We start from the raw sequence: 16,943 nt of genomic DNA, 5'->3' as shown, positions 1-16,943 counted from the left end.
TTATGTCTAATCAGCGCGATAGCGGTTGATTTTGGAAGACCAAAAATTGTTCTCCAGAAGATTACTTCTAATTTAGGTCATAAATCTGTAGGGAGATTAGGCATAGCGTCAGCGGTGTAGTTTAAAGATGGTATAACCTTCTTTTTGTCGAAGTCTCTGACTGGGATCGATGAATATCGTCTGAATTTGATATCGATGGCTTTACCTTGGGTTGCTAGTTTTTGTGTTTTTTCATAAAGTACCTCTTGCATCGCTTTGTCCTTTGCCGAGCTGTCTAGTGTAACACCAAGGTACTTGAAGCTGGGGACTCTTTCGATTGTGGTCGGGCCCAAACGGAGGTGGATCTTTTCCTTCTTCCTCGCTGACTTTTCGATAACCATCATTTTTGTTTTCGCTTCGTTGATTTCCAGGTTATATTCCGCCATATACTGCTGTAGGTTGGTAAGTTGGCGTTGTAGGCCTATAGGAGTGTGATCTAAAAGGATCAAGTCGTCTGCGTAAAGCAGGCGACTAATCTGGTCTCCTTCCAGTTTTGGTGGAAATGCTCGGACTAATTTTTCGGATTCTTGGAAGTCTCCTAAGTATGTCCAAAACAAGGCCGGGGCCAAAGGGCAGCCGTGTTTAACACCTCTGGCCGTGTTTATCTCCCCAGATAGAGTTCCTTGTTGGTTCAATCGGACTCGCATGGACGTGTTGGAATATAGGGATTTGATTAGACCGAGCAGTTCGTATGGAAATTTCCATAGAGTAAGTTTCTGCCATAGTCTCGAGCGGTCAACTTTATCGAACGCCTGAGTGAGGTCAACGAAGGTGATGAATAGACGAGGTCGGCCTTCCAAGATCTTACTTTTCAGAGAACTCAACATAAGTATGTTAGCGTTCGTGCCCAGGTTCTTTTTAAAGCCTGTCTGTAGATTGTCCTGACAGGGGGCTTTGTTGGCCCATGTTGTAAAATGTTGTAGAAGGAGAGACCCAAAAAGTTGCCTATTGGTCTAAAAGGGCAATTTGGCGGTAATTGGCTGGGACAGCCCTGTTTCCTTTTTTGTAGATGGGCACTATGTTTGCGCAAGTCCATGATGGTGGGATGGATATGGAGGTAGTACAGCTACTAAAGATTATGCTCAGGAGTTATGACCAAGCTTCTGGGTGCGTTTTCAAGTCAAGGTTAGTGATTCCATCTGGACCTGGGGCACGAGATGGTTTTAGTTTTTTTATCAAGTCTTGGATGTCCTCGATGTTGTCTAGCCAAATCCAAGGGCGTCACAATTGCCCAAAGAGTCCTGGGCGGTTTTTGGACTTTGAAAGAGGGAGTCGAAGTAGGACTCCCAAGTCGATTGTCCGATTCCATTCAGTTGGCACGGAGGAGCACCAGGTGTTGTTGAGTGAAGGAGGGACCAGAAATCTCTTGCGTGGTTGCCGTTTATAGCCTCGAGGATGTTTTCGGCATCTTGCTGGTATAGTTTGTGGCAGTGACCTCTCAGCCATGCTTTGTAGGTTTTTACGGCTGCGCTGATGATGTTTAATGATCGCTAGGGGTCTAATTTTCGTGCTTGCCTTTTTGTTCTTCTAAGGTCCCTCTTTTTTTCTGCGAGCAGTTTGTCGTAAATGTGATTTTGTTGAGTCTTAGTTTGCTTTTTCTTCCCCTGTGGGACTCTGAAAGTGGTCGGCAGTGGGGTATAGTTCACTGCCGTCAGATGTTCGCGGTAGGTTAAATCCTTGTAGGCCACCGTTAGAGAGCTGATAGCCCTTTCTGTCATTCTTAGTCTTGTACCTTGGGATGTTACTTTTATGTCAGAAGTCATTGATGGATTGTTTGGTGGACTCGAGGCCCAGGTGGTTTCTAAAAGGTTATGGTCACTTTCAGGAGTTCTCACCACTTTGAATGTTGTTGTTAAGGGAAGTAAAGATTGTGACACGAAGATGTGGTCGATCGTTGATTTTGAATTTGCTCTTTCCCAATTCGGAAGTCTGTTTGGGTCGAGAAAGACATGATCAAGGTTAGAAAATGATCTGGTTTTCATCAAGTTCAGCCATTTTAGTGATCTCTGGTCTGTTGATGGTCTTTGTGGCTTGCTCGTGGTGGTGTTGGTGGAACCCTGACAGTTGATGTTCAGATCCCCACATATGACTATGTGGTCAGCTTGATGATTAGCTTGGAGCCAGTCAATTTCTAGCTCAATCATGTTGTTAAATTTTGAGCAGTCTATGGTAGCTGGGTTCCAGTAGATGGTAATAATGACCATCAGCCTTTTCCGGGTTATATTGGTTTCCACATCAATTGTTAGCCAGTTTAGCTTCACCATCAGCATGTAGTGGTTCTCTTTCAATTTTTGAATATCTGTTAGGCTGCTTCCGCTACGGATTGCGATTAGTAGGCCCGCTGTTGGTCGTCCTGTGGAGCCTTTTTTGGCTAAGACTGTGTGGGTCTCATAGCCATCAAGGATAGGAGGTTGGAGTAACCACGTCTCCTGGAGACATATAATATCGTAGTCACTCACATTTTTCGAACCAGGAGTAGTTAGATGAAGAAAGCCTTGTGTGTTCCATGAACACATCTTTATTTGGTCTTGGTCGCTGGTTGTTCGGTAGTCACTCATGTTGCTGTTGATCTTGTGCTTGAGTGGCTATTTTTGGCGTTGGACCTTCAAGGCTTTTGGGAGCCATGACCACATAGTCTGAAGTGAGGAGCTTGGGAGAGGATTTATCACGCTGGAGCAAATCTCGTTCTGGACCTTCCTTTCAATTTTCTGTGGTTCTTTTTGTTGCCGGATCTTGGGTTGAGAGCTTGGGCCTGTTGAAGAATCGCGGTAACTTAGGTTTTGGTTGGCCAGTTTTAGAGGTTGAGCTGTTGTTTTTGAAGGCATCGCTATCGATTCTTTGCGATTGTCCTTGTTGAAGGTTTCTCTCGACGCTGAAGTAGTTCTAGTTCTCTTTGGGGTACTGCAGTGTTTTTGGTGAACTTGTCTAAATCTAGCTTTTTCTTTTGTAAATTCAGAAGTCTCTTTAGGTTCCAAGTTTCTGTTTACTTTTATTTTCCTCGAGGATTCAGTTAGGTCATAGCCCATGATTAACAGTTCTTCTACTGCTGTTCTTAGGAGATTGTTAGTAGTCGATGATGTTATGTACAGATGTGTGATCACTTTACAGCGATTGTGACTTGGGTCGACTATCTGGAGGTCAGCAGATTTCACCGAACGTAGTTTCGGGATATGACTGAAAAGGTCGATAACTGCTCTTCTATTTAGCGTGACGTCGTCGTGGTTCCCCGGGATCTGCTCTATTTTCAATATCTATCGGGTTTGAGTTTTCTTTTGGTATTTGTCTGTTCTGGATTTGTAGAAAGGCCTTGGGGAAGCCTTTGTGTGCTCTGTAGTTGAATTTTTCTCCGGATGGTCGTTCGGTCGAGGCTCCCGAGATCCTCTACGGGATTTATCTTCGTGTCGCGCCCTTGGCTGGTGTACATGGTTGTCTCGCTTGTTTGCGTCTCGACTTCGATGGTTTGATCTTGGATGAAAGGTAAAAGTGAGCTGGGAAGGTTGGACCTTTTGTGGGTCATTGTGTTTTCTGATCGCTCGGCGTCTGCGATTCTCGAGGGTAAGGAATGGATATTCAGGGTTCTCAAGTTCTTAGTTAGTGTTTGTTTGTTTGTCATTGAAGAGGCATTTTGGCAGGTTCGGGGTTGCCTTGGGGCTCCAAATGTGGACTTGTTGTCTGGTCCGTTAGATGTTGTGTAATGTTCATCATGTCTTCATTATTTAGGAAGGCTTCAACCCCTCTTGGGGATTGGTTGATTATCTCAATTTCTTCCGAGTGGAGCACTTGTGCTTCTTTTGTTGTGGGCTTAGGTTTTAAATGCGCCACTAGCTGTTTTGGAAGTGGTACCGCTTTGCCCTTTACTTGCTCTTGTTGTTGGAAGATAGGTTCGAGTGTCAGATTCCCTCTGCGTTTAGATTTGACATCTGTAGGTTCTTTTGAGGTCTTTTGCTTTAGAGTTTGAAAAATCGCTGTTTCAGTTAGATCAATAAATGGTGCTGTTTGCATGCCTTCTGATTTTGAAGATGTCTTTGGTTGGCACCTGAGTCTCGTGCTTAGTGGGCTTTCTTGAGCAATGAAAGGTGAAGATAGATGTTGGTTCAGTGTGGGGTCGGTGGTGTTTTTCTTTGATTCTAAAGCCGTGATGTACCCTTCAAGGTAAGTCAGTTTGGTTAACTTTGAAGCTTGGATCGATGTTTGATATTTTAGGGTGTCTCTGATTGTTTCATGAAGTTTGGTAAATGGAGTAAAAGCTATCGTTATTGCTGACATCAGGGTACACATGTCAGGTTTTTTTGATTGGGGTTCTTTTGATGTTGCAGAACTTTGAGAAGGTGGTCTGCTCCTAGTTGGAGACAATGGTCGAGTAATTGGTGTGCTTACAGAGGACGGCATTCTGATTGGTTGGTCCAATGAGTGTCTTCTTTGATTGTTGTAACTGTCTAGGTTTGAGTAGAAAGAGTCTAGAGTTTTCTCGAATTGCAGTCTGTTTTTAGATTTCGGGGGAAGCTTGTTTTCGTACACGGTTCCTGAGGTTTGTTTGTTTGGTCTATAAGGCTCTTCTAGATCAGGGGGTGGTGATTTATCCACTTGTTCTGTGTTATTGTCACGATCCCCTAAGCAAGGCTTTGGGTCACAATGAGGGTCACGTCTTGTTGTGAAGGTAAGTTCGGTCTGGTAGGGGACTTTCTCCCAGGTGTAGGTGGGTTCGGGTTTTTTGTTGGAGTAGGAAGCCCCACCATCTGGATTCCATCTTGGGTTGGTTCAGAGCTTGTTGTTCAGGTTCAGGCTCTTTAATGTCGGGGATAGGTGCTTCTTCGTGGGTAGGCTCAGGTGCTTTAGTCCTGTCTGTTGTTGTGTTTGTCGATAAAGGTTGTGGGGAGAACGTTGAAGTGAAGTTTGAATCCAGATCGCACACAACGGGAGACACGACAGACTTTGTTAGTGCACTTGCGGTTGCAAGTTTTCCTGTGAATTGCCAGTTAGCCTTATTTATTTTTTGAGCGAGGTAGACATCACCTCTCAAGGAGGGTAGAGAAGATTTTCATTGAGCTACTGCCAACCTACGCTGCTTACGAGGTGGGGTGTTTTCATTTACCGCCTCAAGTATTTCGCGGGCCGTTAGTTCTTGGCACTTTTCTTGGATTGCTTTAGAATGTTTGCAAAAGAAGTCTGATAGTAATTTTAAGGGAGGTTGAGGTTTCTTTGTACCTTTTGTTGTGCCTCTGGGGCCTGCTAAGCCCATGGTGTTTTTCTTGTTCTGTTTTTGGGACGCCCTTAGTTTCACTAAAGGTTTTGTATGTTTGTTTTGTTCAACTTTGTCTGGGTTTTTATCCGTAGAATCACCAGTTTTCCGTGGTATTTTTTTCTGGTTTAGGGGGGTTTTTTTCTCCCTTTTCGTGGTGCACTGTTTGGGGTGTAAGGTCAACGTTAGATTCAGCGTGGCCCTGCGCTTCCGAGGGCGTCATTGCAGATGGTTCTATGTGGATCAGTGCTTTTACCATCAATACGGTAATGGGTGGAGCTGGTTCAATGTTGGTTTCACTTTCCATGCTTTCCATGCTGGGTTAAATGTTCCTATTCATCCGCCACGGTCTGAGAATTACCAGTAATGTCTAATAGATGTATTATATATAGAGTAATATTTGTAATTATAATATTATCTAATATAGTTCACAGAGGAATACTTGTCAAAAGTAACACATGCAACTGATATTAGCACTAAGCCTGAAAAGTACTCCTGGCGAGTAGCTATCTGCTAGTACAACATCTGTCTCAGAATCATACAGATAGCAGACAGGTTGCAGATATCGATAGACGTTTCTATGGGTCACTTTAAATTCTATCCTTGGCAGGGGTGGACTGGCCTATAGGGAACTCTGGAGATTTCCCGGTGGGCCTCTGCACCCTGGGCCTCTTTTGTGTGGTATTTCCAAATTTTCTCATAGGAAAAGCATTGGTCTTGCTGAAAATGTGTCATATGGGGCCACTTTGAACATTATTTCCAGGGCCTATTTTGGTCCCCAGTAATTTTTTCCAGGGCCTCTTTTAGTTCCCAGTCCACCCCTGATCCTTGGGGAGAGCAGGGGCAGGTTTAGCTATAGCAGTCTGCCTCTATTGAGGCCCTGGAGACTTCATTCTGCATCCAAGCTATATCTTAGTGCCCCAGAGATGGTAGAAGCTTGAACCCTTTGCAGAATGCGATCATGAGAATAGTGGGGGAGAACGAGGAGGCAATCCCACAAAAGCAACAAAGGCACTTGCATAGTGCTGTGTGTTATTTTCAATAATATGGCATAGGAGTTTAGGATATGCTGTTTGCCCAAGTTCACAGGCCTGCCCTGTAATGACACGTAGGTCCTCATTATAAGGTTGCCGGTCCGGGAACTACAGTAATGGTAAGCTTGCAGGTACCATAGTTCCCAGAGCAGCAAACTACGAGTTCTGCTCACGGTTGCCATTGCAGCCACCAGGTCTGACCTGGTCTGACCTGGTGGCCGTACCGGCACCCGCGAGCAGAGCATGTCGGATGCACCGGCACTGTTTATAACGGTGCCGGTGTATCCGGCTTCCACATTACCATTGAGCCCTATGGGGCTCAAATGGGAATGGGGAGGAATATTTGCCAGCGCCCAGGAATGGGCAATTACCAGGTCCGGCAAGGCCATAATTACCCGGTAATTGCCCATTCCTGGGCGCAGGAAAAAAGAAAATACCTGCGGCAGCCGTGCCTGTATTACAGGCACGGCTACCTCCAGCCTCCTAATGAGGCCCATTGACTTCCAAGTGCTGATTGCTTCCTTTCAAACCCTTCATTGCAACTCAGCATCTCTGAATGTACAGTTACCCAAGATCACCTGGCTGCATTTTAATGAATGCCTCCAAATCCAGTACTGATACTACACGGATTGCTGTATTGCCCATGGTTTTAATAAACTAGCTCAGAATATACCTTTCACCAAGGCTAACACGTCTGCACTGCAACTTCAGGTGCTGATTCCTTTACTTTCCACCTACGACAATACAAGCTTTAACAACACACCCCTTTGCCAAGGATCAAAGGTATACACAGCAAGGAGTGTATCTGTCTCAAAGTCCTACTTACTATTGGTTGCTTCTCATGGAACATAAGCACTGTCTATGTTATTTGCCTAGGGCAAAAAGGCTGCTGTGCAATTAGTCGGTCCATCTACTAGTGCCAGTTGCTTCTCTTTCCTCACCATGGATGCATTAGATCTGAATGTATGATTTGGCCTAAGACCACATCTGTGATACTTAAGAACAACCCACGCTCGCTGACATCATCTTTCTGTAAAGCATGCTATGCTATGCTTTAAATGCAGTAGGAAGTGGTGCTTGTTTGCTGTAAAGTCAAGTGTTGAATCTAAGGACTACTGCTTTCTTGTCTAACTCAACTATTACTATCATTGATTATCTATATTTTAGGTGGTTTTATGATTCTAGATTGCATTACCTTGCTGTTTAACTTTATGAATACCATTTTCTGTCAATCCTTTGTTATGTAGTTTCATAAGTCTCGGAAGGATAGCTCAGGGGCAACATGCTCACCTTGGAAGCAAGACAACACGGAGCACCACAGGTTCGATGCCCGGGTCTGCGCTTAGAAACCTCAGGGTATTAAGCGCATTATAAATAACCTATTATATCATAACAACATCAAAGGCAATTTCTGATTTGCTTGAACTATTTTTCCATGTAGGGTAGTGGTTGGTTTCTGTACCATTTGAATGATCTCCAGATGCTCTGGTGGATCTAGAAACGAATGCGGGTTATGTTGGTGGGGAAAGAGGGGAAATACAGGATGCCTTTGCTGTTGCATTGAGGTGTGCAGGGCGAATGTAACCTGGGAACTGTCTGCGGGTCTGTGTAAATAGTCTGTGTTGAGAGTATTGGTGAATTTGTGTCCAGAAGGAAGCCTCTTGCTCCTGTGGGTTTACAGTAATTAAGTCGGTTGAAGTGGTTTATTGTTCTAATGTTGGGTGTTCAATTGTAATGTGTGGGTGGCTTGGTTGGTATGGATGCTGTGTGTTGGAAAACAGAATTTGAGTGCTCTAGTGTGGGGAACAGTCAGCAGAGGCCTCAATGAGCAGTTTGGTATGAGATGCAGACAATCTGGTTACCACATACAGCAAATCATAGCAAGCATGAAGATGGCACTAAAGGCATCACAAAGCATTAAAAGCAAGAGCCAGTCACAAAAAAGGCCTAACAATGCACAAAATCATGGTGTTGTTCCTGTACTCCTACCAATGGGCTCTGCAGACAGCTCCAATTTCCCTAGCACTGTTAAGCCGGCTCTCTCTCCCGCTCACTCTCTCTCTATCCTTATCTGTCTCTCGGTCTCTCTCTCTGTTTCCTGCTTCCCTTCTCTCATTTTCTTTTTCTCTCTCTGTCTCCCTCTCACTTTCTCTGTCACCGTGTCTCTGTCTCTCTCACACAGAAATAGATGCATTGTGCTATGTAGGTGCAACAGGGATCTGGGACATGACAGAGGAGGAGAGAGGGTGATCTGATGACTCCACTCGTTACCACGAGCGGTGTGATGGAGGGTATGGAAGATTTTCACTTTCGGGTCAGAGAAAGGGCTCTGCCGGCATATGACACCCCTAAAAGCTTATTTCACCTTCCTTAGAATGTCCTTTTGCAGGCTGCGGGCCATGTCCAATCTTACTCTAACTTGTTTAGGTGCTCTGCCCTATGGAACTGCTGGGACATTTGCATCTAAGGGCGATGAACGTCATTTGTTAGCGGTGTGTCAGGGAATTAGGGTAGGGCCAAAGTTCCAGTTATTTTCTTCACAGAAATCTATCCTCTCACAAACCACAAACCGCTCTCACACAATACACACAGCAACTAGCTAAAATGGAGGACCTCGTCTCAATGCCTGCCACCTCTCACCTGGCTATGAGGACACTCCATGACATGTGTTTCTGAATGATGGTGTAACCCTCCATGTGTTTCATCATGGGGAGGTTGATGAGAGGAGGAACAGTACAGATGAAAGGTGCAGAGTGGATTCCTTGAAATGCCCAAAGATGCTGGATACACCATGTTTTGACCGTATACGTATTTTGACAGTTAAAGGGAGTTTACAGGCAGGCTTGGCAGTCAAGCAACACTGCAATCTCACATTTGCTTTAATCTATTGCTCTCTATTTGGTGCTGATTTTTGCCAGACCTCCGTGGAAAGTGTTGTGTAAGAAATAAAAATGAAACGTCAAAAAAGCAGTTGTGTAGTATCTATCACATTTTAGTGAGTGTCCTTTCAGAGCTAGGGCAGGGCTGTCAAGGCATAAGATGTCAAGATGTCAACTATCGCCACGAGGGGTGCCATGATCCCGGTGGGAATCACCTTATCGATCAACAGCTTTTTGCAATAAGAAAGGGAGGGGAAGAGGGCTGCAGCTCTTCGTAAATTAGGGCTGTCAGAAATGTTTTCCCATATATTTTGACTTTTTCTAGATTTGGTATGGTTTTTAGGATGTTCATCAGACTTGTGCTTCAGTACGTTTGAAGCTAGTTCCAAACAATAAAAAATGACATATTATTCCAATGTGGGCTCCTTTGCATGTATTTGTCTGCTTTCTTGTGACACACAGGCCCACTCTGGTCTCCAGCTTTGTCCTTTTCTATCGTTGGCTCATCCTATCTGCATACTTCCTGCCTCCCTTTACACTCGGACAATGCATGCTCTCGAGATTTACCTTTGCTTTTTTCAGTGTGCTTTCTCACTTTTGTGTTTATATCCCCTCCTTCCTGTGGCATGTGGGCAATTAAGGTCTTGCTCACTTTGAAGGACATTTTTGAATCTTTTAGTTTGTTGGTTTTGTTGCACTTCCATGTGTAAAAATAGATAGACTATCAAGATGTGTCAAACTGTTTTAATTCCCATCTTGCTTTGTCTGCTATCTAAAGTTTAGCGATCTACCAGAAGCAGGTTCTACTTTACTATAAATATCTGATGACTTGAAGGGCCAGGAATCCTGTACTAAAGGGTTGCCTCTTGCCATGGATCGTGTGTTGTGAATGGCATTATCTTGCCAAAACAGGCTGTAAATTGACTTATTTTCCTACAATGTAATGCAGTATTAATTTACCAAAATGTATTGTACATTACATGTCCAGACTTACTTTTTCACATAAGTGAAACACTTGTGTATAGGTGAATTATATCATATCATATCATAGATAGACAGGCAGGCACTCTTACCCAAACAGGCCTTCACACATACACATAAAGCCACACAAATTCACACAATGCACTCTCATACATAAACAGACGCACATGAACACACAATAAGCAATAACCCTGCACTGACAGGCATACACGCATGCACACAGACACTTACACAAGCACATAGACATTAACTAACAGACAGAGACGTAGACATGGTAAGTGTCTTGTCTGCACCATTTTAGTCGTTTTTTGGTTTTTTCCCTTCCATTTTAGCTGTGGCTAGAGAGAGCTTGCTGACTGTCTCACTAAATCTTTTGCATATCAATCTCTCATGGGGCCTCATTACGACCCTGGCGCTAAGTGGTTAACGGCGCCGTAAAAGGCTGCGGCGCCGTTAACCACTTAGTGCCTTACTACGAGGTCCCTTTGCGGGACCCGACCTGAACGGCTGGTCTGGACCAGCCGTTAAAGTAGGGACCCGCAAAGGGACCTCGCAGGCAATTACGGTACCGCAACTTGCGGTACCGTAATTGCCACCTTCCCCATTCCCATTGAGCCCTATGCGGCAAAAATAGGAATGGGGAAGGGCCCTGGGTAAATGGGGAATTACCGCCCCGCCAACCTTGGAATGGGGCGGTATTTCCCCATTTCCCCATGGCGGACTCGTTACAACACCGGCACCAACCATGGTGCTAATAGCGCCATGGTTTAGCGCCGGTGTTGTAATGAGGGCCATGGACTCTTTGTGGTCCATTGTATCTCAACTTTGCTCAGTTGCTGTAAATGTGTTCTGTCTCCTGCAGTGGGTCAATTGAAATGTGTATGCTACCACACTTGCGAACCCTCAGCATACCTTAGTAGTGGCAACACCATTCCTTTTTTTATTTGCCTGCCGGCTTGCTATCTGGTTTTGGTGCTGGTATCAGGACCTTTCAGTTTAATCCTCTCTAGTCGCCCTTCAGGCATCTTTCTGATCTCGGGCCCAGGTCCCCTCTCCTGCGAGTTACACACTCGCAATGCCTCCCTGGCAACCCCCGCACTTGGGGACTGTTTTCTGTATCCCTAGAGTCCCCCACAATCACTTGACACCTCCAGATGTCTGCACTTACCCCTGCACTTGCCACCAGCTGGCCCTACTTCTCTTATTGTTATTTATTCTAATAACCCTTGCACTGCAATGTCCCCCTCCCACCTCCCACTCCGCAATTTTCCTCTACCCCTTCCCCTGCACTTGCGCAATCTCAATGACACTCGGCCTAGTAGGATCGTTGTCTCTGTCTTCCCTCTGTTCCCCCTCCCTTGCCGCGTCGCGCCTTGAAACACTATAAATGCCATATCATATCATATCATTCATTTTTTATCTGGAAATTGTGTGATATGTACACGCGCATCTGAGCTATTTCCTTTGGAAACAATGCACTCTTGTCTGTTTCAGTGTTACTGTGCCAATTTGACCATGCCCTTGGATTAAAATAATTTCTGAGTTGCAAGGGGTCCGAACTCAAATGTGTTTGTTTTGGCCTGAATAATACTTTCAGCATGTCTATGCCATTAGCCTGTTAGAAATGAGAAATTTGGGAATGTGTGTGGTACAAGTGATGAAAGCCTGAAGGTGCATGTGTAAGCTTAGCAAAGCTGTTCCATATATCTTACACTGTTGGGGGGATGTTTACAGGCGCACTTATCTCAACATGACCGCGCATTGCACATTTTCTAGGAAGTGAGGATAATAAATGGAATTCTGTGTGTGATTGACTGCAGTGAATATGGGTGAGGACAGGGCACATCACGTCATGGTTCTCTCGCATGAGGGAACATGCAAAAAAACACAGAGGCTCCAGTTGTACTCGTGTGCTTCAGTGTGATGCCATCCATGCCACCTCTGGATCTTCTCTGATTTCCTGCAGAATGAGGCCTGATTGACTGAACATGGATAAAAGGGGAAAAGAGGGAGACTTCCCAAGGAAACATCTTGCAAGAAGAGCAACTGAATGACCGTACTGTGCTTACCTGGGCATGATCAGACATAACAGGAACACCTCGCTCTCAAGGCAACTGTGCCTGTCCCTGAAACATGCAGTCAAGGACACAATGTCAAACAAGAGTTTAAATTCATACAACACAATCAAATCGCAGAAGCTAAGTCTTTTTTATTCCATGACGCTGAGCCTGTGCACATCTTTCAAACGTGTTTTACTGCAGGCAAGTCCACTCCATCTCAAGTAAATATATCTTAATAGTTAATTATTTCTTGGAAAGCAGTACCTTAGCTGGATTTCTAGGTGCAGGCCTCTGCACACAGTCAGGGCCTGTGTGCAATGTGAATGGGCAGAAGACACCAAACTGGCAATTTGCCTGTTCTGTGATGTTGAGAGGCAGATGAATATGTCACCCATAGCTTCTTCCCCTCCCCAGCCCAATATTGCACAGGTGAGAAACGTTACTCAAAAAGGCAACCATGCCACCCTTATGCCAGGCATGTACAGCAGGAGATGGACAGACTTTAAAGCAGAAAATGGCACAATTAAACCAAACCAACATTATGACAATACATGTGCATGCACTAGACACAAAGCAAATATGCATTCAACATGAAGAACAGAAACACTAGGTAACGTGCATGTATACATGACAAATATTAACATAGCATCCGCAAGAAATGAAGAATACTAACATAAGCAATTTATTAGCTGAATGCAACATGAACGATGTGCAAATATAGCTCACTAACATAGAAATGCAACAGAAATGAGCAGAACATATTTTCCAAAATGGAAGCTGGAACACGAAAGGCCTCAAGGCTTCACGAGAACTCACTCAAAATGCTGAAATAACAAAATACAGATCCATGCAGCGCTCATGCAGGAGCTGAGAAACACAGCCAAGGTTACCACAAATTAAGGGAGGGTCAGAACATAGCAGTGAAAGCACAAGATAGCAATTCCTGGGATGCAAGAAGCATACTCTCAAATTAATTCAAGTTTTATAAGAGAACAGCCAGCCTTTGTAAGCCGGGTGCAGGACAATTATAAGCCCAAGAACTCTATTGGAAATAGCTCAAGAGTTTCCCCAGTGGTAAAAGAAACCATAACACTTGCATCAATATCAGCTAAAATCCTAATAAATGCAGGGTGAAATCATTCCAAACACGGTCCAATCACACACGACCCATAATTGAAGAGCACTGTCTATTGATTAGTAGTAGGCACAGCTAAGACACCTGTCTTAATCCTTACACATATGCCCACACATGAAACGTCTCACAAGGCCAAATACAAAGGGATCGCCCTGACTCATGGCCTAGATATGAGGATGGTATCTTATTTAATTGAAAGGAAAGCAGTCTGTGGTCCTCTCTCCCCCTACTCCCGTCTAGCTCTTGTCTTGATGACATGTTAGAGGTCCAAGATTAGGTAGTACGAAGCAAACCAATGAAAATCCCTAATGTTACGTCACCCATTATGCACTATATCAACTAATAGTTTATTGTAGATATTATGTCTTTTTACTGTTATCAATTTAGTGGTGATATCAGGAGCTGTCATCAGACAAGCGTTACCTAATTAAAAGTTTAACCCATACAGAGTGTATACGTAACCACCATTATTAACCAATCCCCATACTGCATAGGTATTCTGTAACTAAGATTATTGTATGATATCAGTTATGACAAATACTGAATAAAAAATGTGTTGCTTTTGATAAGCAATGACATTTTAATGCTTGTGTGCTGTCCCTGCTTTATTTTGATGATAATAGGGCTGGGTTTTGCCTTGCACTTTGTCTTTTTTCGTCATTGATCCCAATTCTATCTGCTCCAGAATCTCTGTATAATTTGGGTTTTCCCAGGCTGTCTTAACAGATGATAGCAGAGGAGTTGGTTTGCTAGGTGTCATCAGATTGTCGAGGTGTCCAAGCCCTGGCCCAAATACTACAAAGGTGGCCCGTAGGGAGCAGGATTATGTGTAACAGAGAGAAGTCAATAGGAGCCCCCTTGGAGAAAGTCCTGTCCGGTCCCCACAGGATGTCCCATAGGGTGAAGGGCAGCTGGCTGCATCAACATATACCTTGGCAACGTCTACCTCGTAATTCACATCCAGACAGCAATCCCATACTAAAGAGTATTCTCACTCCACTCACTCCCTATGGCCTTGCACAACTCATCATCTACCCACCACCCACTGCTGTTAATGCCCTGAACCGGCTGTTTTCAAGAAAACTTCCTATCTCAGTGGACAATCCAATCTGGGTGTCATGGTCAGACCACTTTGCTATCCCCTTCCCTCACACTCCACTGCACAAGATGCCCCCCATCTGTGACACATCCTCCTCGCCCCCAGCCAGACAAACCAAACACATTACAGGCACAACCTCATCAGCACTCATACCACCCCCTCATCCCAACACACTCATTGCTCTACTCACACAGGCTCTCAACAGAATTGCCCCCCTCAAATCACAAAAAACACTGAAGTCACAACCATAAACCCTGGTTCAATATCTCTCAGATCTCTACACAGCCGGAAGCTAGAGGTCTAGAAGAGCCTGGCACAATAAGCTATGCCCCACCAGCAGTTACACCACACAAACTCTGCCGCAAGAAAGACAAAACAGACAAACACAATACCAAAGACAACTGCTAAGTATTAGAAATCCAATCCGTCACAAATCATACACGGAAACTGTTCAACATTGTCAAATCCCTCTCCAAACCATCATCCACCCCTTCCACACCTCCATTCACTGCAGTTAGCAACTCCTTCATGGACTACTTCAACACCAAAATACACAACATCAGGCATGCCCTCCCCCTCTTCTCTCCCACACCCACTACCTGCTCCCAAACAGTCCAACACATGGGACATTTTCCACCCCATCGACACAGATAGTAACCTTGTCTCAGATACCCTCATCACCCTTACTACTAAAACAAAACCTGCATACTTCCTGGATGATGCATGCCCACTGCATTCAATTGCATCACTATCCTCAATCTCCACTGGCTCAATATCATTAACTCCTGTCTCTCACATGGTGCTATCCTCTCTGCTCTCAAAACTGGACAAATCTCATCTCTCTTCAAAAAAAATCTCTCGACACAGAAGGCTAGATATGATTATGCTGACTTAGTAAAGCACTACCAGATAGTATTATGGCCAGTTTGCACAGTAGAGCTAGATGCCTCTGTGCTAACTCTGTATAGCAGTGCCATCTTCCATTTTGTACAATTATGAAATTAAGGAGACATTTCAGTGCACTCAGGAGGCACAATTAGGTATGATTCTTAAAATCTATATGTTTGTAAACAATGAAACATTATGATGTGGTTCATTATATTTTGGAATTAACGAACATATATCTATACCTGAATGACAAGTTAAATTGATATGTGAAAGTATGCTCCATAACTAGCCATGATGTTTCTCACTTCACGTCAAAGTTTTTATTTCTCGTCTCCCATGTATTTGTGTGCTTTGTTTTCTTTTGTATTTATGCCCTTTATTAAGCAGTTTTTTTGCAAATCAAATGTCAGCTGTGGTTGTAAATTGTTTCAAAATATGCTTTATTTTCCTCAATTATGTGTTATCACATGAAGATAATTCATTCATGAATAATAGTTAACAAGATTGCATGGTATGATATGATATGTCATTTACAATGCGCCTGTATACATGTGTTTCTAGGCGCAACAAGACAAGGTAATGGTAATGATTTATTATGGAATACAGCTTGAAAATGTGATAATTGGGAAAGTGTTGGCAGTCATTTCATAATATAAGCAAAAACCATGCCACTCTGTACCTTCAACGAAAAGTAAATACTAACATTACATTGAAAAAGTGTGGCAGGGCCGTGTTTTCCCTATGATAATCTTGCATGCAATTCCCATGTACTACCTCCTAATACACAAATGTACTCTTACACTAACATGTAATTGTACTCACAGTCATACATACACACACACACTCCCACACATACACATAATAAACGTTCACTCACATAACAATAAGCATTCCCACACAAAGGCACATGCACATTCATACCAAATTAGAATTCTCACATACATGCAAGTACACATTCTCACACTCAGCTCACTTGAGACCCTATGATGACAAACATATGGGCACTTCCGCTGGTGGTGATACAATATGAGAATCTGTGAGGGACATGAGACCTCCTCGATCAATGGTAACATGAGATCATCAATGATATCAGTGGGGTCATGATGACCTTGGGTTTGTTGATAGTTCACAAGAGCACCTCCTGTGGCATTAGACAAGCTTTAATGCCAGGCAGGGTTTAGTAGACTTTTACAGTGATATGATATACAACTCTCCTTAGTGGCACAGGCTCCTTTCAACTAATACAATTTCCAGCTGTGGAACATGGAACCAGGGCTGGTAGTCCTCATTCCCAACATCTATTACATTAGTAAGTCTCTATAAACAATCTGCTGCTTTATTCTGAATTCCTCAATGGCCTGAATTTCCCCACAGCCACTTGATGGCTAACAACTCCTTCGCTATAGTTGAATAGTTAACCTCTGATTATTTTAATATTCTGAAGGCAAATTCCACCTTGAACTCATGTCCTCCTTGCCTTTTTGACAATACTGCTCCCCAAACGTTATTGCTAGCATCCATTGTAAGCATACTAACTCTGTAAGGATTAAAATTACTCGAAGTGGGAGTCTGATTGAGCTGCCTTTTGT

The sequence above is a fragment of the Ambystoma mexicanum genome, chromosome 4q, assembly GCF_040938575.1.
Source record: "Ambystoma mexicanum isolate Mex_15411 chromosome 4q, UKY_AmexF1_1, whole genome shotgun sequence".
Classification (NCBI taxonomy): Eukaryota; Metazoa; Chordata; class Amphibia; order Caudata; family Ambystomatidae; genus Ambystoma; species Ambystoma mexicanum.
Note: the sequence above shows the minus strand (reverse complement) of the source record.